A 26104-nucleotide genomic window follows, 5' to 3' on the forward strand; every position below is an offset into this window, starting at 1 on the left:
TATTATTTCCATAAAATAATATTGTTTTTGTAAGAATTTAGCATATTCGAATTGGGGAAGCTTAAATTAAGCAAGTAAAATGTTTTCCAAACTAGCAATTAACGCGTCGATGAGTGATCAATTTCACTTAAAAATGGATATCCTCGATGTTTTATTTCGGAGTTGATTTTAGCACTAAAAACACACTTGTTAGAGAATACTGATATATGAGCCAACAAGGTTTATCGTTGTACTTGTTGTAGTTGTTTTACATTATCAACAGTATAGAACACAGATCATGAAAACAGTGAAAAATGATCAATTTCATCCGAATTTACGGGGTACTTTTTACTGTAGTTAATACACAAAGTCGAAACAGAATTTGCACAGTTGTATGTTGCTTCCTTCGTGAGAATTGTGGCTTGATTGTGTGATGCATCATAAAAAGTTGGATTCAAAACTGCTCCTTCTTAGTTCATTTCATCATAATTGTATCCGGAAGTTTCGATAGACCCTTCCAAAAATGGAAGAACTTGTGCAGGAATCCCAGTAGGAATTGCTGAGTTTGGACAAATTCCCCAACGAGTTTCTTTAGAAAAGGAATCTCTGAGAGTTACTTGGATAACAATTTTCGTAAGCATCGTTGGAGTGTTTTTTCTGAAGATGACCATGGATTTTTTATTCTCAGATAAATGTATGTAAGAATCATGGAGGAATCCTTGCTTTGGGATTTTAGCAGTTGTGCTATGCCTCTCAAAATCAGATTTCGGTTGAAATGTAAGAGAAACCAAGATCTCAATCGCTATTGATGTTCTTTAGCTGTTGCAATTTGGATCTATTTTCACCAGGTCTATTTCATTTGAACTGGTCTAAATAGGGTATACATTTAGACCAAAAAATAAATCACCAGTGAAGTTGCCTTAAGTTTATATGTATGAGGATGGTTCGAATCTCCAACAAACGCACTTTTGGATTCGGCCTTCTAATATCTGATAGAGAACTGTAACTTAAGATTGGACTCGTAAAAAATGCGACACTTTGTTTTAGGTGTAACTTTTTATCACATGGGTAAACATTAATGAAATTTTGGGTAACACTAGTTTAGAGTGTTATGTTTATGTGTGCAAAATATTATCGCGATCTGTCAAGTAGTTTTCAAGACGCATTCGAGATAAGAAGAGCTACGCCAGCAAATCTTGGGCGCGTTGATCGGTAATCCTGGTCAGTCGCACATATGGATTGGGAAAAGACTTGGAATCCAACATTCCACAACGCGGGACGTTGTGCGAAAACCGAAAACGGAATACCCAGAGAAGGCACGGAAGATAAGGCAGTATTCAAGGAATAACCCGAACCTTTCCACCCGAGACGTGGCCAAAAAGGTCAATTCGTCGAAGTGGTTCATCCAGCAGACCATGAAGCGGGTTGGACTACGTGTTTTTAAGGTCAGGAAGGCGCCAAACCGTACTGGCATGCAAAACACGGTGGCCAAATTGCGTGCGCCGAAGCTGTACCGTGAGTGGCTGGTCAAGCCAGGCTATTTCGTCATGGACGTCAAGACATACACCAAGGCGGACACCAAACAAATCCCCGGCCTCGAGTTTTTTGTCGGTACGTACCGCATGGAAGTCCCGGAAAAGTTCCGGAAGAGAAAGATGGACAAATTTACGAAGAAGTACCGTTTTGACTCATATTCCGAACACTTAAGGCTAACAATGGCTTCAAATGCTTCTGATAGGCATACATTAGCTAATATTGGTCTAAATTTTGGGGTCTTCCTTAGCCGAGTGGTTAGAATCCGCGGCTACAAAGCAAAGCCGTGTTGAAGCTGTCTGGGTTCGATTCTCGGTCGGTCCAGGATCTTTTTGTAATGGAAATTTCCTTGACTTCCCTGGGCATAGAGTATAATCGTACCTGACACACGATATACGAATGCGAAAAAGGCAACTTTGGCAAAGAAAGCTCTCAGTTAATAACAGTGGAAGTGCTCATAAGAATACTAATCTGAGAAGCAGGCTCTGTCCTAGTGAGGACGTGAATGCAAAGAAGAATCAGAAGATGGTGTAAATTTTAATTTCTTCGCAAAATCCAACTCTTAGGTGTTGGGTGTGCCGATAATAATATATATTCAAACTTGTTTAGTATTGTTTTCACGTAATAGTATGTAACAAAATTTTGATTCAAATGCCGAACACTGTGTTCATTCTGTTTCATATTCCGAACACCTTGATTCAAATTCCGAGCAGCTCGAATAAATCGTATTCAAATGATTAATTTCGCAATTAAACAAATCTGAGCTAGTTTTACTGACCTCCTACTAGAGAATCATCACTACTCCCGAGGTATAAAAAAGATTTGAATACGTTAAAACTGAATTTCAATTGACTGCCATTTCTTGATAACTTGGTGACATATTTCAGTGAAACATTTCAACCAAATCGCCATACAAAAGTCGAGTGTTCGGAATATGAATCTGTTCGGAATTTGAGACAAAACGGTATTAATGTCACGAGAGACAAATTTCAGCAGTAGGTTCTGTGGATGCTTTGTATATCCTAATTTTTGTTTGTGAAGATTATTCCGATTAAAACAGTAAGAACATGTTTTTTTATCAGGATGCTACAATAGTTATCTGTTATTTTCTGTTCTCCCTGTTCGATCTGCATCACTTCGGCAATGGGGTTTTTTAAAAGCTAGAGCGCTCATATTTGGCCACAATATTCGTCGTACTCGTCGTACACTTCTTATTACAAAGTTTCAGACAATGCGGCCGCGAAAAAAAACCATGGCAAAGTGAAGCATGGAAGGGCCCAAGTGGTTCTGCACCCTATATTTGTTTTAAGTACTTTCCTATGCCCAAAAGAATATCTGAATCCGTTGAAACAAGCAACTCATTATCAAAAGAAAGCGTACTACTGTTGTAGAGACTGAAAATGTACCAACCAGAGCCTCGGTTTCCGTATCCACAAACATCTCGCATTACTCGGAGTCAAGTCCTTCACTGTTTACACTGGTTTTAATTGTTACCGTTTGTTTGTGTAAATATTATATTTTTAAAAGCACCGGTTAGCAATCTAGCGATTTGATTGAGTATTACTCAATGGAAATGCCTCGTGCTGTGGGATCAACGTGTCTTGTAAAGTATTTGCATTATCACTTCGTTTGTAAACTATCGTTCGGTCGTTTCTGTAATCTTTTCTGAATCTCGTTAGTGAGGTGTCGTTGACAAATCACGTATTTTTACCACGATTCATAAACCATATCTTTTTTCGTTCATAAAAGTTTCTATAAGACAGGAAAACTAAAATAAATACTTTATGCGAGTATACTTGCATATAACATATTTAAGCTCTGTATGTATTCATTTCATTTTAGATTCGCCTGTAAAATTCTGAACTGCTACGGCAAATGAATTGTAATATGTTGTTAACAAAATGTTAATAATAGCTTAATTTAGTTTTACTAAATTAGAATGATAGTGTTGCATAACACAGAACAGCTAGGTATTGGGAAGGAATGTAATGTTTGAAATGCTTCTATGTACTACTAGTATTAGAAAAATCATTTTAAATCTGATTTCATGGCGAACTTTTAACATTTTGATTTTTGTGTGCTTATTAATCTGGAGAACAAGTGAAATGATTTTCAAAGATATGTCACTCACTTTATTGTACATAGACATCTGGTTCTTAGGATTTGTATTTTTGAAAATTGGAGGTGTGACATCGTATCATCTTTATTAGTATTTCACCAAATGTCTTAAAAATGTGACCCATTTCATTTGTATGAGTTGACCCATTTTATTCAAACTCAAATCCGTTAAACCATAATTTCTAAAAGTTTACGGGTCATTTCACAGCGCAGAATCAACAAAGCTCCCACGAAATGTATTCCAATATTTCCAACCTCTCCATCGATTGTAAACTTCATCCCACGGAGATTGTTTCCGTCTGGGTTCACATTTCAGCATCACTGAATGCGAGACCCAATCACAGCAGCAAACGTCGAGAAAAAAAGAATTGTTTAGCTTCCCGGTAGTTCCGATTAATGGAAGCCATCAGCCAGCGTCGTTTCATTTCGCGAGAAATGAATTTGCAACGCTTTCGTCGACGTGACCGTCGCCCGTCCCCGATAAAGGAGCAATATATTCGCTCCAACGATGGACAAATTCGTCGAATTTTTTCTAATCAAATTGAAACACGCGAAGTTTCTGCTCGTTCTGTTGCCAGTTTACTAGGAGGTCAAATGGTTTCGTGGAATTACGGGAATTATTATAAGCTTTTATAATCTATGGAGTTTACAGATTTTGCTGATGTCAATATTCGTGTTGTTTGGCCATCGGGTGATATTCTTGCACTTTCTAGTGTTACATTTCAACGGAGATAGGGCATCCTATCTCTAATCCTGACTCTAAAAGAAGTTCATTCTAGAGGCGTTAATTTAGATTGCTTATTTGACAATGAATTTTTCGTAAAGCAAATTTCTTTGACTTTCTTGGGCATATATTATCATCGCGTCTATAGCACAATTTAGGGTTTTCTATGAATATTCTGAAAAAATTGATACATTTCTCGCGGAGAAAAACTCCTTGCTATTAATCGCTGATGAAAAGTTGTTCACAATTACTTCAAAAAAAGCCTAAGAGAGCTTAGTGGGTTGTTTTGCCTCAAGGCTGCATATTTTCCCAGATTCCCTTATGACAAATTAGACAAAGAAAGTTTTCAGATGATTTTGAAAGTGCTCATGGAAAAGACGAAGACGAAGAGTGTGCTCTTTAGCTTGGTCTTATATAAACTAAGGGCTAATCTCCGTTTTGCTAATGTAATCAGCAGTGAAAACAGATCATTTTTTAGTGACTAGGGCATTTTTTTTAATGTAAGTTTATACAAAGCATCTATTATTGATAGAAGATCTCTATTTTCTTAAAAAACCTTCTGTTATTATACCACAAACATTTCTCGATGTAGAAATTCTGTCAGTGTCAATGAAATGATACATTCCTTACAATGGGTATCTGGTATGAAAGCTGAAGGAAAATTTTGAGAAATTTCAAAGTATTTCATTAATATTTTTGGAAAAGCCCCTAAATAATGGGAGAAAATTTCAGTAAATATTGTTGAGAATCCTGGTTTGAATCGATGATTCCTAACAGTTTTCTTTTCTGTTTCTTTTAAGGTTTATTTTAGTTTAAACAAACATCTTGCAAACATCTACTGAAAATGAATGTTCTTGAAATTTTCACAATTCGTCCAGATCCCTGACAAGGTATTTTCAAATAACTGCCATCTCATCATTTTTCATTTGTTTTTTTTAACTACCCTCAGTGTACTTTGAAGTGTACTTACCGTTCTATGAGTAAAACATGCCGTCCGACGTCTCTATCTTCGTGATTTCGAAAGAACATATCAATGAATGTAGAATGAACATTGTAAGAATGAATGTGGTCACTCCAGAGCTTCTGGTACAGGTTCCGCAGGGCTTTTTTTGGGGATATTTCTGTGTCATGAGCAAAACATGTCGTCCGACGTCACAATCTTCATGAATTCGAATGAACATGCCAATAAACGATGAACTGATATTGATGCTGTCAGGTACTGGGGGACCTCATACTTTATTCTGAGCAGTAGCGGACTTTGGGGCAAGTGTGCCATAGGGGCAAGTGTGCCACCCCTGCTTTTTATAAAAACTACAATATATATTTTCTATTTGAGCTTAGCAATATGTTCCCTCATAGTTCACAATACAATTATCAAAATATGAAGAAAATTGCTTTATTTTTCACGTATTTACATCGACTTTTGCAAAGACAACCAAATTTGAGTGGATTTTTATAAGATTTCGTTGTTTCTAAATAGCATGGTAAAATGTAAATTATTACCAGATTTTTTTTATGTATTGTAGATCGTGAAACTATTCATATGTATAAGTTATTGTGGCATTTGAACGAAAAAAGTATTTAGTTCTACATACGAAATCCAGTTTGGTTGAAATCTATACTTATTGGGGCAAGTGTGCCACCTATTTGGTAAACGAAAATTATTGGAGTGAAATTAATAAAAATGTAATCATCATCATTAAAATCATGATAATAAACCAAAATGAGGCACCAGTAGTTGTTTCTAAAGTATAGTAGGGAAATAACTGACATTTTTGTCCCTAAAGTGATTTTTTTCTCTAAATATTCAAAAATAACTTGTTTTTCGGCTTATTAAGTACCGTTTTACATATCTACATCAATATTTTACCGTTATATAGTGCTTATCTAGTGTAGTATTATACATATTCACCGTAATATAAGGGTAATACATATATTCTATTGAATTGAGACAAAAACAACCATTTAAGTTATTCGAATTGAGTAATAGAGAGCTAGGCATGTTTTGATCCTTGTTATAAATCATCCCCTTGTTACGGTAAACTTAAATTATTTTTTTAAATTATCGATTAGCGTATGCTTTGTAAGTAATATTATGAGGAAATAAAGAAAATTTTATTACAAGTAGAATTACATGCGATGTTCATTCGGTGGCCGTCTTGCCCCATATGGGTGGCACACTTGCCCCTTAGTGTCGAAAAATAGATTATTTTGGATGATATTTGAGAAGCTCCAAAACTAATACTTTTTGAAATTATTTTCTTTTTGGATGATACAGTGGTTATGAAAAGATGTGAAACTAACATCATGATGCTAAATAAGTGGATTTTATAAGCTTTAGGCAAAGTTAGAGATCAATTTGCTTAAGGTGGCACACTTGCCCCAAATTCCGCTACTGTACTTGCCGGACACACGATAACCCATCACAAAGTTTGGAACAATATTTTGAAAATGACCAATAAAAACCTTAGTAATGGATTATCAAGTGTTTTCTAAGAGTTAAGTTTTTTATAAGATGTATCTTACTAGAATCCTACAAAAAAATTACAGATATTGGGAAAATCCCATTAAAACATCCCGTCAGTGATTCACCCAGGAATTTGTCATAAGCTTCCTTAGGAATTGCCTTGTCCTTGTCACAAGATCTGAAAGACTGCCTCAGTTATCCTGCAAAGATTTCACCTGAGGATCTCTACGAACAAAACAGGTAGCATTTTTTGCATTTGCAAAATGAAATTCTTAATAGAATTCGTAGGAATCTCAGGAATTTTTCAAGAAACTTATCAACATTTCGTAAAAATTTTCCAACGAAATGTGCCGAGAATCAATACCAAAGATCTTACCAAAAACCTCATTGGGTAATGGAGGAATCCGCTCAGAATCTATAGTAACATACGTCAGTCAGAAATGGGGAATGCAAATTGTCGTGTTTCCCGCACTTAACCAAAGAACCCAGGGATTTGGCCTGGAAACCCGCAACCATCTCTAGCAAAATCTTACAAGAATTGAGCTTCAAGTAACCAAGAACTATTCAAAGATATCTTCAGATTTTTCTCTCGAAATTCGTATGAGTTCCTATGTCGATTTTATTCAGAAATTATAGGAAAGCTTATAAACTTTTACCACTGGTCATTTCAAAAAAAATAGCGGGTACTATTCTGGTGAATACTCCAGGAAATCATCCAGGACCCATTCCACGAGGTTTCCATCAACTTTTAAGGGGAAAGCCTTCGTCATTGATTCTAGAATTTTCAAAAGCAGTTCTTTCGTTCTAAATCAAGATAATTCACATGAAAATATGTTCTCTGTATTCTATTCCCCAGTCGAAACACATATCTTCATGTAAAATATTTCGCTTTTGAGCGAAAGAACTGCTTTTAAAATTTCGTTGATGATGATGATTGCGATAAACGTTAAGGAATTTCTGCTGAATACTGATTCAGGCATTTCAATAGCACACACTGGTGCTATCCCGTGAGGCTGAATGCCGTTGGGCCGCATGTCGTTAGGCCGAATACCGTTTTGCCGAATGGGTCGTTAGGTCGAAAGGGTCATTAGGCCGAAAATGGCCGATGAATAAATAATGAAACGTAAGGTCGAATGTATCTCTAACAGGGACAGTTTGCATTACCTAGAAGCCGCGAAATGAATTTTCAGGTCGAATGCATTACCTGTAAGCCCTCAATATCCGCTATGATATATAACTAGAAAGAATAATCTTTAATTAAAAAAAAAAAAAACAAAAACACTGATGAATGTGTTAGCCATTTGAAAAAGTAGTAAATGATCAAATGTTATTTCGGCCTAACGACCTTTTCGGCCGAAAGTCCCCAGTCCGAAAGGCCATTCGGCCTAATGGCCTTCGGCCTAAAGACATTCGGCCTAACGGCATTCGGCTTAACGACATGCATGCAGCGTACAAATCACTATGGAGTGTATCCACTTAGATAGGGAAATTTGATCATAAATGTCAAAAGTCGTTCGTCCCAAAAGGGTTATCCAAGTTTCTCGAATGGTTAATTTTCAATGGATTCTCCAAAGAGACAGGGTTGGTAATCTAATGGCTATTGCTTCTGCTTCCCAAGCAGGAGGACCTGGGATCAATCCCAAACCCGTTTCGTTTTCTTATCTGTAATATTCTTCTTAATAGCTATCTTTCTCTATCTATCTGCATCATCTTCGATAATAACATCAAACATCAGTTCTATCTTTCGCTAGAACTGAATATGCAAATCAATTTAACTGCTTATCACAATGTTATCCATAAGGTCGAATATCATCCATCACTAACAAAATACTCCTATCTCCAAGGTAGCTGTGGGAAATACAGGAGATTCTCCGGTTTTCTATTAATAATGGCTATTTAATTAACATTCCTTTCCCTCCCCCGATAAACATAAGGACGTGGCCATCTGAGTAGTTCTGATTGATCACGGATTTGCAACTACGAAGTGTACGTTCTATCAGTTGATTGTTTTTTTATGTTAAATAGATTCTTCAAAAAATATAAGTAAGAGAGAATTGACTGTATTTTATTTAAAAGATTGCTTTAGTAATTATTCCACCAATTCCTATAAGAACTTCTCCAATTCAGCCTGGAAGATTTTAGGGATTTCCCCAGAAAATCCTCCAGTGTACTGTTAAGGATTTTTTCAGTACCTTTTATTATTATTATTCCAGCAATTCATCTAAAAAATCCCCCTAGTAGGAGTTCCTTCAGGCATTTTTGCTGAAGTTCTGTTTTGCTGGAGTTCATCAGATATTTCTAAGGTTCCATCGGGAATCACCTTATTATTTACTGCCGGGATTGTATCGAGATATTCGTGAAATGATTCCTGTAAAATGTTCTTGGCTAAAAATTTACATAAATCAAGAACAAAAATTTTGGAAGAAATCCAAAACATGTCCATGGAGAACACGCTGAATGAATTTATAGAGAAATAAAAAAAAATCCTTGAGAAATCCACTAAGAAGTTACTTTAGAATTTTTGAAGATTAATAATACGCTGAATGAATTTATAGAGAAATAAAAAAAAATCCTTGAGAAATCCACCAAGAAGTTACTTTAGAATTTTTGAAGATTATCTTGAATTCGCTCTAAAGCAACTCCTAAAATAATCCCTGGAGAGAGATATCCTTAGAAATACTACTTGTTGTACTTGGACGATTTTTTGGATGGAATGCTAACGAAATGGTGATAAGAAATGCATATTTTTGTGAAACTTGAGATTCTTTGAATAAGCGGTTTGTTTCTAAACAGTTACGAATTAGTTTTATAAATATAATAATAACAGGACTTGAAACAGATTGAGGAATGCATTTTTGTTACTCTAATAATGTGATTTTTTATTCGATTATTTAAGTAGGTTTGTTTATTATAACTCATTTCACGCCTTTCATGTCATTTATTCCATCTAATCACAATGACACTGCCCGACTTTGGTCCGGAGCATGTGTGGCAGGCATCAATAATTTCGGATAAGTGCTGCACATTTTGCCTAGTGCCCTTCGGTTCCGAGTAGGAAAAGAGAAAATATTCGACTACCGGTATATTTACACCACCAACACTACACTACTGATGGCTTGACGGTCGTTGTCGAAGCTCTATCTCGTATGCATTGTCATTCCGACACGTTGTTGAGCTCGCTAAGTGAGTTAATGGTTAACGGATGTCGTTTGCTTCCGCTGGAGTCGTGTTTCTTCGCCGTCGTTCTTCTTCGGATTGGTTTTTTTTCTCCAGTGGTGTCAGGTGTCTTTGAATAAATTTGATTGTCATCTTCTATTTTTTCAAATTGTCAAATTAGATCGTCTTTTTTATGTTGTTATAAATCGACACAGTAGAATTTCTAAACATTATTTACGAATTGAAAATTGTATTCCAGTTTTCAACTTACTTTTAAAACTTACACTTTCTTCTATATTTAACAGCAATCTGACACCACTGGAGAACTAATATCTACGGATTCATTGCTGAATTACTAAGCGGGTGCAGCTAAAGATTCGTCGCTACTCAATGCGTTTTCAGGTCGTCTTTATAGTATGCGGCTTTTCGTTACACACCAATCCAACTGTATGAGTTGTATTTTTTTCCGATTTGCTTGGTATAAGCTGTAGTAACCCTTCGGTCGGTGATGGAGTATGTTATGCTTATGTTGGACTCAGGAGCTCCGATTGGTCTTAATAGATGGAAATTTATGAGCCTCTTCTAACCTTGATGATCACCTGCTCGTGCGAAAATTAATGGCCTAAGAAGTGGGTACTAAGGCTTACTAGTCGAGGAAGCGAAAGTTTATTGTATATACATGTCGTAAATGTCTAATATGAAAACATTTTTAACCTGATCAGACCATAATAGCAAGCATATATAACTGTTTTATATTATAACAGTCAAATATCAAACAGAGCCATTATACCACATTTACATAAGTATGAATGTTATATTAAGATATCATAACTTAATTAGCTGTTGATAATCTATTCCATTTGATTTTTCCGTATAAAATAATATCAAAGGAAAGATTTTGTGAAAATTTATAAACCTTGGACATTTTTGATAATGATATTTGGTATTATTACCACTTTATGGAGAGTATAGTATGCTAATATTCAATTCTAATACAACGATAAATACCATGTTTGCCATGTTTTTCTGCTCATATGCCTACCAATGATAAAAAGGGGAACGAAAATTGAACTTTAGCAACTCTATCAGTAAATTCTATTAACCAAAGGCCAGAACCATAAACGGAACCTAGAATAACGTGTGCTTTGTCCTAATCCGCTTAAGGACAACCGACAAATGATCAGGCGCGAATCTCGGAAACTCAGTAACAAAAGTGTTCTTTCTACAGAAAAAAAAAATACTGCAGCCGAGTTGGCAGGTATGCTATTTTCCCCAGAAGAGCAATATAGAAAAGCAGGCATCAACAAAACATCGGCACACAGACTTCCAGCCAGCGGCTTTTGAGCATGGCAGCCCCCTGGCATCAACGGTGCAGACTGTATTGTTCTTCCGCGAACGGATGCTAACGTGGAAACTGACGGCGGAAATATGAATTCGAGATGTGACCATCGGTGACACAGCCGTTGAGTGGTTCGTTGAATATGATTTTCCACGGAACGCGGCTGTAGTGCCACGTACGTAGAGAACCTCGTCGTTACATTTTGTATTAATGACATTTTTGAAAGCTTATTCTTTGTCTTTTGCAGATTTAAGTGATTCTGAGATTTTTGCATAAATATCACTGATCTCTTTAAATACTCGCCGTAATAAAGAGACTTCGAATCAACAATAGTGATTCAAAAAGAATCCGTTAGATTTCAATTGAAACTCTAAGGCTAAAACGCCTAATTTACTGTGTTGTTTTTTAATTCACCAAATGAGCAAGCTATTTGAACGGTGCACATCGTATTTCAAAACGACTTAATTTATAATGATCTAACGATATCGCACGACCATTGCCAACGGATCACCATTGGCGCTCAATCAAATTGTGTGTTGAAATAAACAAAAACCTTTTTGCGCCAAGGATTCGACTGGCAGTTTAGTTTCACAATCCATTCTTGAAGCATAAAGTAGCGCCGACAAACGGAACTATTGGCGCGTGCTTACGTGGAATTCAGCGCAATTTCCCGAGCCTCCACCACACCCCCTCTTTCTTTCTTTGATCGTTTCAAAGCCGAACGCCGATTGGCCACAGAACAGAAAGTTCCGCCCCGTCGGATTCCATGTGACAGGTAGTAGAACATTCCCATTTGCGATTTTGATTGGTCTCCAAACACATGAATTTTGATGTCTACCTACATAGTTACTGCTTTCCGTGAAAATTACTACCATAATCATTGGCCACTCATAACAGTGGCTCCAGGTTTCGGAATTTTCACTTGTGATGGGTTGGTTTCTTCGGAATTGCGTCCGATTGTTGCCGAGAATTACTTACATGCAGCCTGATTGCTACTACCTGCATAACAATGGCGAATACCTATTTGTAAGTGGACGCTGGAAGGTGTACAGTAGACTAGCCCGTTGCAACACAAATTTTTACAATTTATGCTTAAGTTCGTTAAAAAAACATCTAAAAAGGATTATTCGAAACGTTTAAAACAAAATTGTTTAGCATTTTGTTCAAGGAAATTGTACAAAATTTCTTGCAGCAGTTTTTATTCAAATTATTCTTTTGATAATCCCTTAACAAATTTCTGTAGAAATTTCTTCCTAAGTTTTTTAAGGAATCCTTAATAAAATTCTTCAGGACATTATCTATAGATTGGATTAGGTTTTCAGTAATAATCTTAGCAATATATATAGAAAATCCTCCAAGATTTCATTAAGAGTCAAGAAGTTCTTTCAGAGTTCCTCATAGGAATTCATCAGGAATGTTTATTAAAGTTCCATCGAGATTACTTAAGCATTTTCTTCAGAAATATCCTCTAGAATTTACCAGAAATTTCTCCGATAAATTCTGAAAAAATATGTTGACAATTCTTCGAAGAAATCATTAATGAATAATGAAGGAATCCTTCAAGGATTTTTAGAAGAAATCTCCGAAGTGATTTCCTGATGCTCCATTGGAACAATTTGTGGCTGAAGTCGTAAAGAAATCCTGAACAACGATTTTGGAGGAAATCCTTAGAAATCCCTGGAGGCATCTCTGGAGAAATTACTGGATGGAAATTTTAAGAAGTGGAAGTTATCTGTGGAAGTTCTAGGCAAATTTATGGAAGCATCCCTGGAGAAGAATTAATTCATGAGAAATTTCTGAATAAATCTTTGAAGAATTGCTGATAGGATCTCTGGAAAATTTTTGGCACTATATTTACAAAGTATCCGGATTGAATACTGAAAAATAATCTGAGAGGAATTGTTTAGGAAGCCCAACATTCACTAAATGAGCTCCTAAAAAAATCTTCGAAATAATATTATAAGGAAACTTTGGGCGAACGCCTGAATTAATTTTTGATGAATATCCTGTATCAATGGAAAAGTAATACGAGCAGTCTACCCGTAACGTAATTCAAGGCCTCGTCATGTGATTTAGATCTACCATATTTTTCTCTTGTTATAGCTGTTGTCGTTAATACTTAAATAATAGAGATGGTCGGGTTTCACATTTTTCAAACCCGAACCCGACCCGTACCCGACTTATTTTATTCCTTCAAACCCGGACCCGACCCGAACCCGAGACAAAAATTTAAAAGCAAACCCGGACCCGACCCGAACCCGAAAAATTTTCGCTGTTCAAACCCGAACCCGACCCGAAACCCGAGAAAGTTTTCTAAGAAAAACCCGAATAGAACCCGAGTTCGAAAAGATGATAAATTCATCGTTTCTGATGCATAGGGAAGCTTTCCGGTTGTTACTTTGTGAACAATTATCCCCAAACCCGACCTAAACCCGGCTAAACCCGACTTTTTTCAAGCCCGAACCCGACCCGCACCCGATATTTTTTTAACCTTCAAACCCGACCCGAACCCGAACCCGAAAAAATAAAAATTTTCAAACCCGAACCCGACCCGAACCCGTCGGGTTCGGGTTCGGGTCGGGTTTCGGGTTTGAAAACCCGAGACCCGACCATCTCTATTAAATAAATAAGGGTCGTAAGAATATTAGAGAATAACACCAACATCCACCTAGATTACGAGCAGGTCCAAGTGGAATCAAGCATCTGAGGGTGATTTCAATTCATCAGAGCACTAAACTAAAAACAAAAGTTTACCGTCGCACAGAGGTCCAGTTTTGAAAAAAGCTGGCAAAACCCCAATTTCCAAACATGTTTTAGTTGAAAAAAAGTCAAACATTCGTCAAGTTTAGAACACATACACATATTTCGAAAGAAAATTGTTTTCTTCGTGTTTTGACACTAAATAGGTGTACATGTTCAAAAACCTTATTTTTTGCCCTAAAACTCAAGTTTTTAGTCTTCATCAAAGCGTGCACAATTATAATTCTCATCATAAGTAGTTATCCTGGCCGGTGACTCTTTTTCAGCTAGATTTAGGATGCAAATTTATTTTCGTCTGTCGTTAACTCCATCGAGTTGAAAGCTATTATTGTAGATAAATAAAATAATATAATTACAGCTTCTTCATATCATACAAATCGCTGCTCCCCTCGAAGATATCTTGCCTAATCAATTTTAAGTCTAAGGAATTGATGAGAAAAGAATGCTGTTGCCTAAATTTGCCTAAACATTCGTTTTGTGAAAAAGTTAAGGACCTCTAAATGCATTAAAAACTGCAATTTTGTTCTATGAAAACCAAAACTAGTGAATATGCCCAAGATAAGGTATGCAACCCTGAAACATGTTCCACATCACTTGTCATGATCAAAACTTGTAGTTTTTGCCATGATTTTTTTTTTTAATCTGGACCACTGCAATAAACTGTGCGTCGTCGGGGTCAAAAATGCGAACGTCCTCATTGATTTTTAAACCATTTTACTTGAAATGTCCTTCTGAATATGAGAATACTTTCATGGCTAATGAATTTGCAAAGGCAGAACACTTGATTCGTTTGTTTTTTTTTTTTTTTTAATGGGAAAATGAATGAAAATTGGCTCATTCTCACCCATCCGAGGGAGTGACATTGGGCCAAACAAACTAGAATTGGTTCGCAATGAGAATATATCGTCTGCTGCACAAGTTTCCTGTAGCTTTCTTATAACAGTTCATATGATTGATATGATTGTGAGATTTCAACACAGTTTTCATCCACCTTAAAGTGAGATTTTTATAAACACCCCAAAAATGCCATTTTTAAATCTCTTATTTTGAAACTTTTTTCTATGATTTATTCAATATTCAATTCCTTCCAGAAATTGTGACCTTTAGGTGCCACGAGTACCCTGGCTCCATCCGTACTAATTTTGGTACTGAAAAGTGGATAAATTGTAAATAATACAAAAAATGAATACCGTAGAGCGTTAAACACAATTGAGCCTCAAATCAACGAGCTAGTTAAAAAATCTAGCTTTCGAGATCTATTTTTTATGGTAGCTCGCAATTATTACAAGGAATACTTATCGATTACTTTTTCAAACCGACGTAAGTAACTTTCATACGGTTTTGAGAAAATCAATCAAGAAGAATCACAACCTGTCTTCTAAAACTGTTTTAACATTTTTTCACCGTGTACATCATTTAAATTTTGCATGCCTTCAGCTCGCGTTCAAATACCAGGTTGCTTCTACCGTTTCTCACAAAAATTGTATGAAAAAATTACGAGCCGTTTCATTCAGTTACTTACGACATTTTTGTACCAGTGTAAAATCGTAGTGTTTTGTATTGATCCGTTGTTAAGTCACTTTGTCTTCCCATACAACGGAACAATGAAAGTAATGGTTAGGTTGCGAAAGTTGATAATCTTACTTACGCCGTTTTGTAAATTCTGAAATTCAACGTTCCAAAAGTGAAAAAAAAGAAGTTGGTTTAGAGTGGAACGCGTACAATTTCGTCTACGAAACACATAGGATTGATAAAGTAAGTTTGTTCACTTTTCTGACTAGTCAGTTTGAATAAGATTCCTAGATTTCATAGAATTTGATATCACTACTATCACCCAGCAAAATTTGTTGTATACTGTGATTTTATTGACTGAAAACCAAATGTATGGGAAACAAAAAAATTCAAAACTACTACAATTCCTGTAAAATTTATCATGTTTTTTGCTTCATTAATCTTTCTTGCGTAAAAACTGTGGTCTTCGTGGCCTTGCGGTTAGCGGCGTCAGTCGTTTAGGCGTATTGTGCCATGAAGTGTGGGTTCGATTCCCGCTCCAGTCGGTGGAAACTTTTCGTCAAACGAAGAATTCATCGCTGGGCTACTGGGTGTTCTGTGTTGTCCGTTGCCTAATGTTCGTGATTGTTCAGTCTGTGCAGCCTTTGGCTGAAGACGGTGTAAATTGTCTTTTTTTTTAAACTAACCGTACGACCCGGTACATTTTGGACGGGCAGTTCTGTAGTTATGCGTGGTCAACCGTTTGTCGTCTGTTTTTGTATAAATTGCTAATATTTGCTGAGATATTACAGATCATGCTTTGGCCCGATGTCACCCCCAATGACGACGCCCAAAAAGTGTAAAAAAAACTGGTCGCAGTGGTTTATTCCAAAAAAAGTGAAAAATACGAGCAGTATTAGCAGTTTTCGTTATGTCACAAGAAACAAAACCACTCTTAGAAACATCCTCAGTGAAATGTCAAGTAGCTGATAACTAATACCGCCAAATCCATCAATTTCTTTTTTATAGTTTCTGATAGAAAACTTATTTACATATAATTGAACCGTTTGTGCCAGTCTAATGTGCATTTTCTCCGCCGGAGGAAAAAACACGAAAGATATCCCGCGGCAGTCGTTTCGGTTCGGCATCGGTTGGTATCGTTTGCCCGTTAGCTCTTCAGCATGACCCTGAGAGAGTTTTTATGAAATTATTTCGGTTGCGATCCGGCACTGTATGTGGGTTGGTTTGTAGAAATCGTAGACGTAGAAGATTGTAGCACCTGGTGCCACCTGTTGAGCACTGGCGGAGGTATAGTGGAATATTGTCCGTACCGAACAACAGGTGACTGTTACATGTGTATTAGTTTCCTTTTCTTACGTTAACTTTGATCGATAATATTTTAATTATATGTTTTCCTTTCTTTTTCAGGTAAGTCAATAACAATGGTAAACTGATGTAGTGTTTCTGCAATGTTGCAAAAAAACTTCATGAAGGTTAGTAGCTATGTTGGTTGTCACTTTGGCAATGAATCTAAACGGAAATTAAGCATCACTAATGAGCTCATCAACTGATGTTGACTTCCCTTGAAAATCTGTTGATATTTGTACCACGTCCGATGTTTTTAAATCGTCCTCCTTGCTGTGGCTCACATTTCCATTTGATGCTCCGATTTTCCACGAATCGGTCATCTGAATAAATAACGACACGATTTTCATTGGGTGCTGGGTGAGATGCTGCATTACGCGGTGAGAACTTCTGCAAGTGTGTCCTCATTAGAAGATAGACAAAATTCATCCCAAACAAATCGAAGCCATGAGAAATTATTCGGACGAGGTTTGTTTCATTGTTGCTCTTTAATGTATCATCCAACAAGCCAGAATTGCTGATTTCATTCATATGGAGATGTCAGTATGATCGCTTGGTAGTCTGCAATTACCGTCAAGAGAAACCTCTCTATGGACGAGCTCCAGCTCGATTTTGATGGATACCAGCGGAAGCGTGAGTGAGCGTTAGGCGAATCCCAACATTCTGCTGACGTTTGCGACGATGATGATCCGATTCTGGCGATATGCACCTCATAATTATAATTAACGCTCACTATTGGATTGGAACCTGTTTTGGTACTTCGATAATGGCTTACTAGCAAGTGCTGCCCGGATGATGATGATCCATCATTATTGATCTAAGCTTTCAAAGCCATGCTAGGATTGCTAGGAGATTAAGTATTTCTGAATGTATAAGTTAAATGAAACGTCTAACGTTTTTATTGTTGATTTTTTCAATGACTACAATAAGAAAAAGTTTTATATTTCTTTGGAATATAATAAAACATCTTAGCTTATTTCGAAAACAAAAATTTGCACTTTTATTTTTCGTAAGTACCTAATTACGAGTGTAATTGTTACTTAACCCGTATAGGTCTGAGTGAAAGCAAAAATACTAAAACCCTTACCACTCAGCGAATACTTAACGGATTCAAATATTTTTTTGTCAGTATACTGGCCCACATATCTAGTTTCTAGAAGTGGCCAGAGGAACTCGGGAATAATCCTGTAGCCGGAGTTATTGAGGTGGGTTACTGGGTCAAGTCGGGTAGAAAAAGGCGATTTTTTGGGACATGCAAAGTTATCTTTGCTTATTTCCAATGGCAATCATTTTAATTTGCAGAAATCAGTAAGATCGCATATTCTACATATATATAAATAAAAATGGAGTGGTGCTTGTATGTCACGAAATGGCTTGAAAACGGGACAACCGATTTGCACAATTCTTTCACAGTTAGGTTCTTGAAGTGTTCCGACGTGTTTGTGTGTTTAAAAAACTTAAAATATACACCGGGAAAGTCGAAAAACCGATAGTGAATATAACTGTCATTTTGTATGGGACGTCACAAAGCGTGTTTCAACAGCCTACTTGATGGCAAGACGAAGTTTGCCGGGACCACTAGTTATAAATAAATAGTTTTGCACCGTTTAGAGTGTACCAGATGCGGCCACTCGGATTTAATTCCCTGAAAAGCCGGCTCTAGATTTGTTAAGTATTAAACCGTTTCAAATCACTATAAGTGTAGATCGAACATAATAGTTCACTAAAATGCGTTCCCATAAGCTTGACACATATATAAAGATACAAATTGTGCACTTTATCATAAATTTGTGGCATCTTGGGGACCCGAAAATGGTCATTTATAGGATCAATCAAATGCAGTTGGCATAATTATTCAATTTAATCGATTATCAGAAGGTTCACGCTGATGCGTTTTTCTTAAAACTCCTTGATATAGTGGCCACATAATAGCCGGTTCTGGAAATTATAAGTGACATGAAAATTGCCTACCTCCAGGGGTACAGAAGAACAGAACCCTTGTCACCCGACCTGACCCAGTGGAATCTATGACATTTGGTCGAATGTCATTTAGTCGAATGACGTTTGGTCGAATGACATTTAGTCGAAAGTACATTTGGTCGAATGGACATGTGGTCTAAAAGAATTTTATTGCTAATAGAAGCATATGATATTCTGTTAAAAGGATTTTTAGTCGAAAATTTAGTCGAATAGGGATTCTTCATTTTATTTTACAAAGTGTAGTTTTGACGATAAAACTCAGTGATAGAATCATTGGAGAAGGTGACGGTCTGTATTGTCCTATTACTAGAGGTTGCATATGCTGGTACAACATGATAGACTGCAAGAAACCTGCATTGGTGTATTGGTATTTCTTAGACAAATTTCAAAGCTTCAATATGCGACATGCATAATTATGGAATTTCAGTTGATAACACATACTCCCCCACAAACTCGACTTCTTGCGTTGGGGGCGTTACTTGATGTCATTTTTCGCAAGCTTATTCTGCGGGTCGGATGAATCGCGACAAGCTGATATCAAATGAATGCAAATCAACTTGTTACATAGGTCAACTCGTCTTGTCTCACACAATACACAGGATTAACACAATTCTCTTGTTTGATTAGTTTCGATTGAAGTTCCCAAATTTCAAATTCTTACCCTAAGTCACATTGCCATTGGATAAATATCAGCAGTTTTATGTAAAGAACGATGAAATTTTGAAGGAATAATAAATTCAACAATGTTTAACATTTCAATAACTGCACGACACAAACATTTAGGAGGTTTTTTTTTACAAAGAATGATGATATTTTGAAAGAATAATAAACTCAGTATAATGATTCAAAGTTGAGCATAAATATTTTTGAACTTCTACAAAATTGGATGAAACAAAACGTCTCGTTTTCGAATTCAAAAAGGCTGCAGAATAATAACATTATTAAGAATAATTTATCATATATAGATGCTAGTAGTATATGTTCTAGCGTCTATATATGAAATTTTTGTCTGGAAAATGTAATTATGCTACAGCCTTTAAACTTTAACCACGTTGCATAGCGTAGGTAATATTTATCATGTATAAATATTCGTGTTTGACTTCACATGAAAAATATGTTTGCCCAAAATGAACTTAATATCATCCATTGAGCAAAAATTCTAGCTTGATTTTGGTTCTGCTGAATTAATAGATTTTTCAATCATTCATTACTAAATAAAGTTTCGACGAAATTTTCTAAAGTCATTCGACCAAACGTCCATTCGACCAAATGTCCATTCGACCAAATGTACTTTCGACTAAATGTCATTCGACCAAACGTCATTCGACCAAATGTCTTTCGACCAAATGTCCTAAAGCCCACCCGACCTGACCCAGTGATCCACCGCAATAACCCCGGCCACATGAACATTTCCGAAATCCTTTGGCCACTTTTAGAAACTAGATATGTGTGCCAGTATACTGTCAAAAAATAATTTAAATCCGTTGAGTACTCGCTAAGCAGTGAGATTTTTAGTAATTTTCCTTTCACTCAAGGCCTATACGGGTTAAGTTCATTCAGTACATGTAGCGAGTTTAAAGCATAACGAAATCTGACACCTTTCTCTTTCCTGCACACGCACGCATATGGACCAACAAAAACACCTATTTGATCTTGTTGCTGGAAAGAGAGGGGTGCAAGAGCCTTATATCAAAAGAAGCATAAGTCAGTGACAAAAATTCTTGTTAAATTACTGATATTTGTAGTTTGTCATCTCAATTGAAGTCAATTCGGACTACTAGGAGCTGAGATACAGATATCTAAACTTGGACATTTTGTAAGGAAAAACAACATTTGATTACTAGCTTTTGTCACCTACATACATTTTATGTTGTTGTATGCATAACGAAAAGGGCCTAGGGTCGATGTACCAATAGCAGCATAGATAAGAACAAAAATTCGCATAATATCGAAAAATAATGCTAGCGTCATTATTTTTACATCATCTGAAAGCTTTTTATCTTGGTTTCGTGGGAATGTGAAAACTACGAAAACTCAAATTTATTATCGCGTGTGCCACTATAGGAATACATGTGCCTATAGTAGCACTATTTCTAATTTCTGTTCCTATAGTAGCACTAGCATCACGGTGTTTGCAAAATTTATATCAAAACCGTATTTTTACAAAACTTTTATATTTTTCCTAAGTGTGGATCAAAAGCTTTCGTTTGATGTCAAAAAAGTTCTTAATTCATCGATTATTTCGTAAAATAAAAAATAGTTTCTCTCAGTAGTGCTACTATAGGAGCAATCGGTTTACTATAGGCGCAAGGGAGCTCAAATTTTAAGCAAAATTAATTATTTCGATCATTTTTTTAACAAAATTCTGCTGTGTATCAATGGTACTTAGAAAAATAGCTCCTGACCTTCATGTCAAAAAAAAGAGCAAAAGAATGACATCCAGTATTATGTTAAAATCTTTAGATATGTCCAGGATTTCCTGTGATAACTAGGGTGATCAGGGTCGTTGTATTTTCGGCATCTTTGTTATTTTCGTCATGGAGGTTTCTTCAAAATCAACTGAGCTCGAAATTTGCAGTTTATCTCTCAGTCGTGTATTAGAAGATTCTGCAAAAACCTTTTATAACTGTCACCTAAGTCCTGGATTGTGTAAAAATCTTATCAATATTTCTGGGTAATTCTGCTGAGCATCATGTAAGAAACGTTACCTACACTTAGTGAGAATCTAGCTAAATATTATATAATTTTTTTCCCAAGATTGTATAACAACAGTTCTCTATTTACGGTGAAATTTCTTCCCAGAAATCTTTTTCAGGATTCCATTAGATTTGTTCTTAAAATTCTATGTATATATTTTTTAGAAATTCTGTTAGAATCCAACCTTTGAGTTGTGTTTGATGATTTGGGTTGTAACGAAACACCTTTTGTCAAAATTTCATAAAAGTACAGTTTGACTGTTAAATAGCTTTGAAGACGTAGAAGAGAAAGCATGTGTTTCAAAGCTTATAAAATAAATATAAAATATCTTGTTTATTCGTCTAAATTTCAAATCGAATTACAAATAAAATTTATGAGTAAAACGGTTATAACGTCTATTAAAATTGTGAAGAAGAATGCATAGAAACTAGCTACAACATATTTGTTTGCCAAATTTTAATTCCAAAAATGTGTAAAGTGAGTTTCATAAAATGTTCAACGAATTTCTATAGATAATTTCAAAAATTTCTGTCAAGAATTTGCAAATTATGAACTCTGCAATCTTCCAAAATGCTAATTGTAACTTGGCGAAGAAAAGTTTCAGTTAACAACTGTGGATTTTTTTGAAAATGATGAATTTTGAATTCTTTGTTTGCCAGTTTGGAAGAAAAACAAAATCGACCCACCTGGGATGATTTACTCTAACGCATTAACTCATTTTATACTTATTCTTAGCTCTTATTCTAATAAAAATTGAATGACATTTTTAAAATTCGACCGATTTCTCTAGTAGACATTCAAATTTCACTAGAAACAAAAATAATTTGGATGTCTTATCACTATAAAAGAAAGACACTGTTAATTTTAGTGGAAAGTTGCTGGCCACTTGAATAAAATGTAAAGAGTACAATAGATAGGCAATTGGAAAGACATCATTTATGATAATGACCAAAAATTGCGTATAACAAAAATAAAAAATGCGTGTTGGGGTGCGAATGAATCCAAAGTGCATCCAATATTATGGAACATTTGTAACACATTGAGAGGTTAATGATCATTTAAGAGCGTTTGCTATATATCGTACACAAGCTTTGGAAAATTGCAATATTTTTCCAGAAGTTCGGTGCTATACACTTGTTGATATTCTCAGAAGGTTTTCGAAAGAATTTGCACTTATTTTTTTTTGCTTCATCCAGCTTTTGTGCGGTGGGATGCAAACACGCAATTCTCAGAACGGTCATGTTGAAAGTTGGAGTTTACACTTTTACTGACTAGAGAATTGCGTTAGAGGAAGTTGGATCAAAACTGAGAAATCAAGAGCGCCAAGAGTCAGTCGAAAGAATAGAAATAGTTGGTTCAAAATGAATCAGAACGAGTGAACCAAGCCCCGGGACGGACCTTTTAATTTCAATCGACTCGTGTTCAGAAACAAAACAGTTTAATGAAATGCAGTTTTCTCTATGATCGATGGGATGAGTTAGACTTCCTGTAAATGAGGTTTTCAAAATGGAAGTTCAGATTTTGATGTTTTTAACTGAAAATAAGTGTTCATTACCATTTTTTACAACTTAAGGAACGAAACGAATATTTTTTAAAACTATTTTTGAACTTAAATTAACGGAAGAATGCAGCATTTCTCGAAAACTTATTCAAACAGACTCAAGTCAAAAAAGTTAACAAACTTTCTTTATCAATCCTACATGTTTCACAGTCTAAATTTTACACGTTCCGGATGTATAAAACGGCGTCAGTAAGATTTTCAACTTTAGTAACCTAACTTATTACTTTCGCCGCTCCGTTGCATGTAGAGACAAAGTGACTTAACCACGAATCAAAACAAAACACTACTTGAGTCGATTTTACACTGGTACAAAAACATCGTAAGTAACTGAATGAAACGGCTTATCATGTTGTCAAATAATTTTTGTGGTAAACAATAGGAACTACCTAGTGTTTTAAAGCGAGATGATTACATGCACAATTTAAGCGATGCACACGATCAATTATTTTTATTAAGTGGATTCGTTTTAAAACAGTTTTAGAAGACAGGTTGTAATTCTGGTTAATTAATTGTCTCAAAACCGTATGAAAATTACTTACGTCGATTTGAAAAAGTAATCGAGATTTGGTTTATTTTCTTCTATGGGGCGAAAGCTCGAACCTGGTGCCGGAAGTACGTTCCGGGTAGTCGACGAGGCCAAGGAGCACATGTTAATTTGATTCTAAGTAACAATACGGCAACTTGAGCGTCATGAAATCACCTCAGAAACCCAATGCAAGATATCAACTCTCAAAATTATTAACTTGACCAGTTAGGGCTGGGTTTTGGATTCACTTCCGGTGTACCAGGAAAAAAACTTGGATCAAGCTCAATACTCAATATTATCGGCTTTCGCTCCATGCAAAAAATAAACCAAATAAAGTATTCTTGCATTGTCCTGTTACTTAAAGTCTAAAAATGGTAAAACCTATCGTTAAATATTGTTTTCATTGCTAAAGTTGTAAAAAATGTGACTAGGGAACTCTTATTTTCTGTTGAAAAACATGTTCAGATCTGGAAATCCGATGTGATAGCCTCTTGAAGTCTAACCTATCCCATCGATCATAGTAAAAACCGTTATCATTAAACTTTTTTTTTTAGATATATTTTTTTGAAAATAAAAAATCAGTCATTTTTCATCGGCACACACTGTAGGTCTCAGCGCATTAGATTCTTTATTTAAAAAAAAATCATAACTTTTGAACAGCTCAACCGATTTTCAACTTTTTTTATGGATCTTAAGCTTTCAAGATTTCAACTTTTCAGAATAAAATTCAATACTCTGAAAAAAATTCCATAATTTTCCATTGATTTTTCTTTAATTAATTTCATCACCCATAGACGTTAAGAAGCCCTGATCTTCCATCAGATTGTTTATTAATGATGAGGAGAATCCCATTCGAACCCAGCAATGGCGACTTCCTTATATGTGTGGCTGCAACTTGTAACTACTTATAATAAAACCTTTACCATTACCATTCGATGTCGTGTGGTGCAGTCATCACGTCAACTACCCACTTAAACATCAATTGCTGGGGCGTCGAGAGTTTCTCTTTCACTGTGTACATCGTCGTAGCAACAACAGACAAACAGACGTAGCACTGACGAAATTTTCATCGACCGCTCATTTGACGATCAATTCAAAGTCGCCTCACCACAACCAGAGGCGTGCTCATCATTTTACTTTGTGCTTTACGTTTCATGCTAGCGCCTTCTGCATGCCTTGTATAAAATAGGATGGTGTGAAATGGCCGATTGATTTTAATAGAATTTGTTCAAAGTGTCACATTTGTTTGTCTGTGGTAGTAGACTTATCAAGGACGATGATGCTGCTGATCGAACCAATCTCGCCGAACAGTAAGTGAGTACACGAATTATTAGATGTTGATGACTTGGTCATCTGATCAACTGCTGAAGCGTTAAGAATATAGGCTTTATTTCATTGTCAACGTCGTTCTTCGTGCAAACAAGCCTGCCATTTAGCGTCATTCACTGGAGTGAGAAACATACGCAAAATAAATGCATTCGCTGATGCTTTCCCATTTTTCGTTGTTTTATGGTTCTCGTTTGGACGACAAACGCTCTCTTTCTATGCCATTCGAATGCAGTTGTAGGAGAATGAAAGTTACAATGTCCCATCTAAACACAAATGTTGCATGAAGCTCTGGTATCAAAAAAGTCACCTCTATCTCATTTTACGGATGATGGCTAATCTAAATATCGAATGGTGCCTAGAAACTATGAAAGCTTGGCGTTTCGCTTCTTAGAGAGACATTTCCCTACGTCTGACAATCGAGAGAATACACGATCATCACGGTGAGATATTCGCAGACTAGCGGCTAAGACGGTGTCGGACAACGATAATTACAAAGACGATAGCTCCAAACTGTTATTATCTGCAACTGTACATTTTCACGGTTGATTCATTCGATAATGTATCGAGAATAACCTGACACATCTTTGTTCTGAGTTGTAGAAAAACACATTGGCCATGAGATTTTTCTTTGAAATAAGCGTTAACGTTACAAATTGGCATTAAAAACAGAGAATGTTCTTGGAATTAAAAAAAAAAAATATTAAGTGTACTTCTAATTATTTATATTCATTTTTAGCATGAAAGTGATGATTTTAAACAAGTATTTCTAAGCATGATGATAACATTATTTGCATCCATAGGAAATCAAGAATCCATCATTTGATTCTAACAAGTTTTTCATAAATAATAGTGCATTTTTTAATAATAAAAAAAAATGCATACAACAATCATTTATAAAGAAATGCGATATGAACACCTTTACATTCTGTAACGTTTTACGTTCTTTTTAGTTTAAAAACATAAAACCTTTAACCGTTACAATTCAAACTTAAACATTAGGCACCTTTTGATTCAAATTTCTCTTATAGAAATTCCGTTTCTTCAGGTTTTTTGAATGTTATACTTATAAATAAGGTTTA

The 26104-nt window shown here is 35.8% G+C and overlaps 1 protein-coding gene across 1 annotated transcript in view; it reads left to right on the top strand.

Annotated features, from left to right (window-relative positions):
• The window catches only part of LOC5566564 (tyrosine-protein phosphatase non-receptor type 9), a 206880-nt gene that overhangs the window by 16399 nt on the left and 164377 nt on the right, over nucleotides 1-26104 (top strand). The gene's annotated exons all lie outside the window — the stretch shown is intronic.

Source organism: Aedes aegypti, chromosome 3 (genome assembly GCF_002204515.2).
Source record: "Aedes aegypti strain LVP_AGWG chromosome 3, AaegL5.0 Primary Assembly, whole genome shotgun sequence".
Lineage (NCBI taxonomy): Eukaryota > Metazoa > Arthropoda > Insecta > Diptera > Culicidae > Aedes > Aedes aegypti.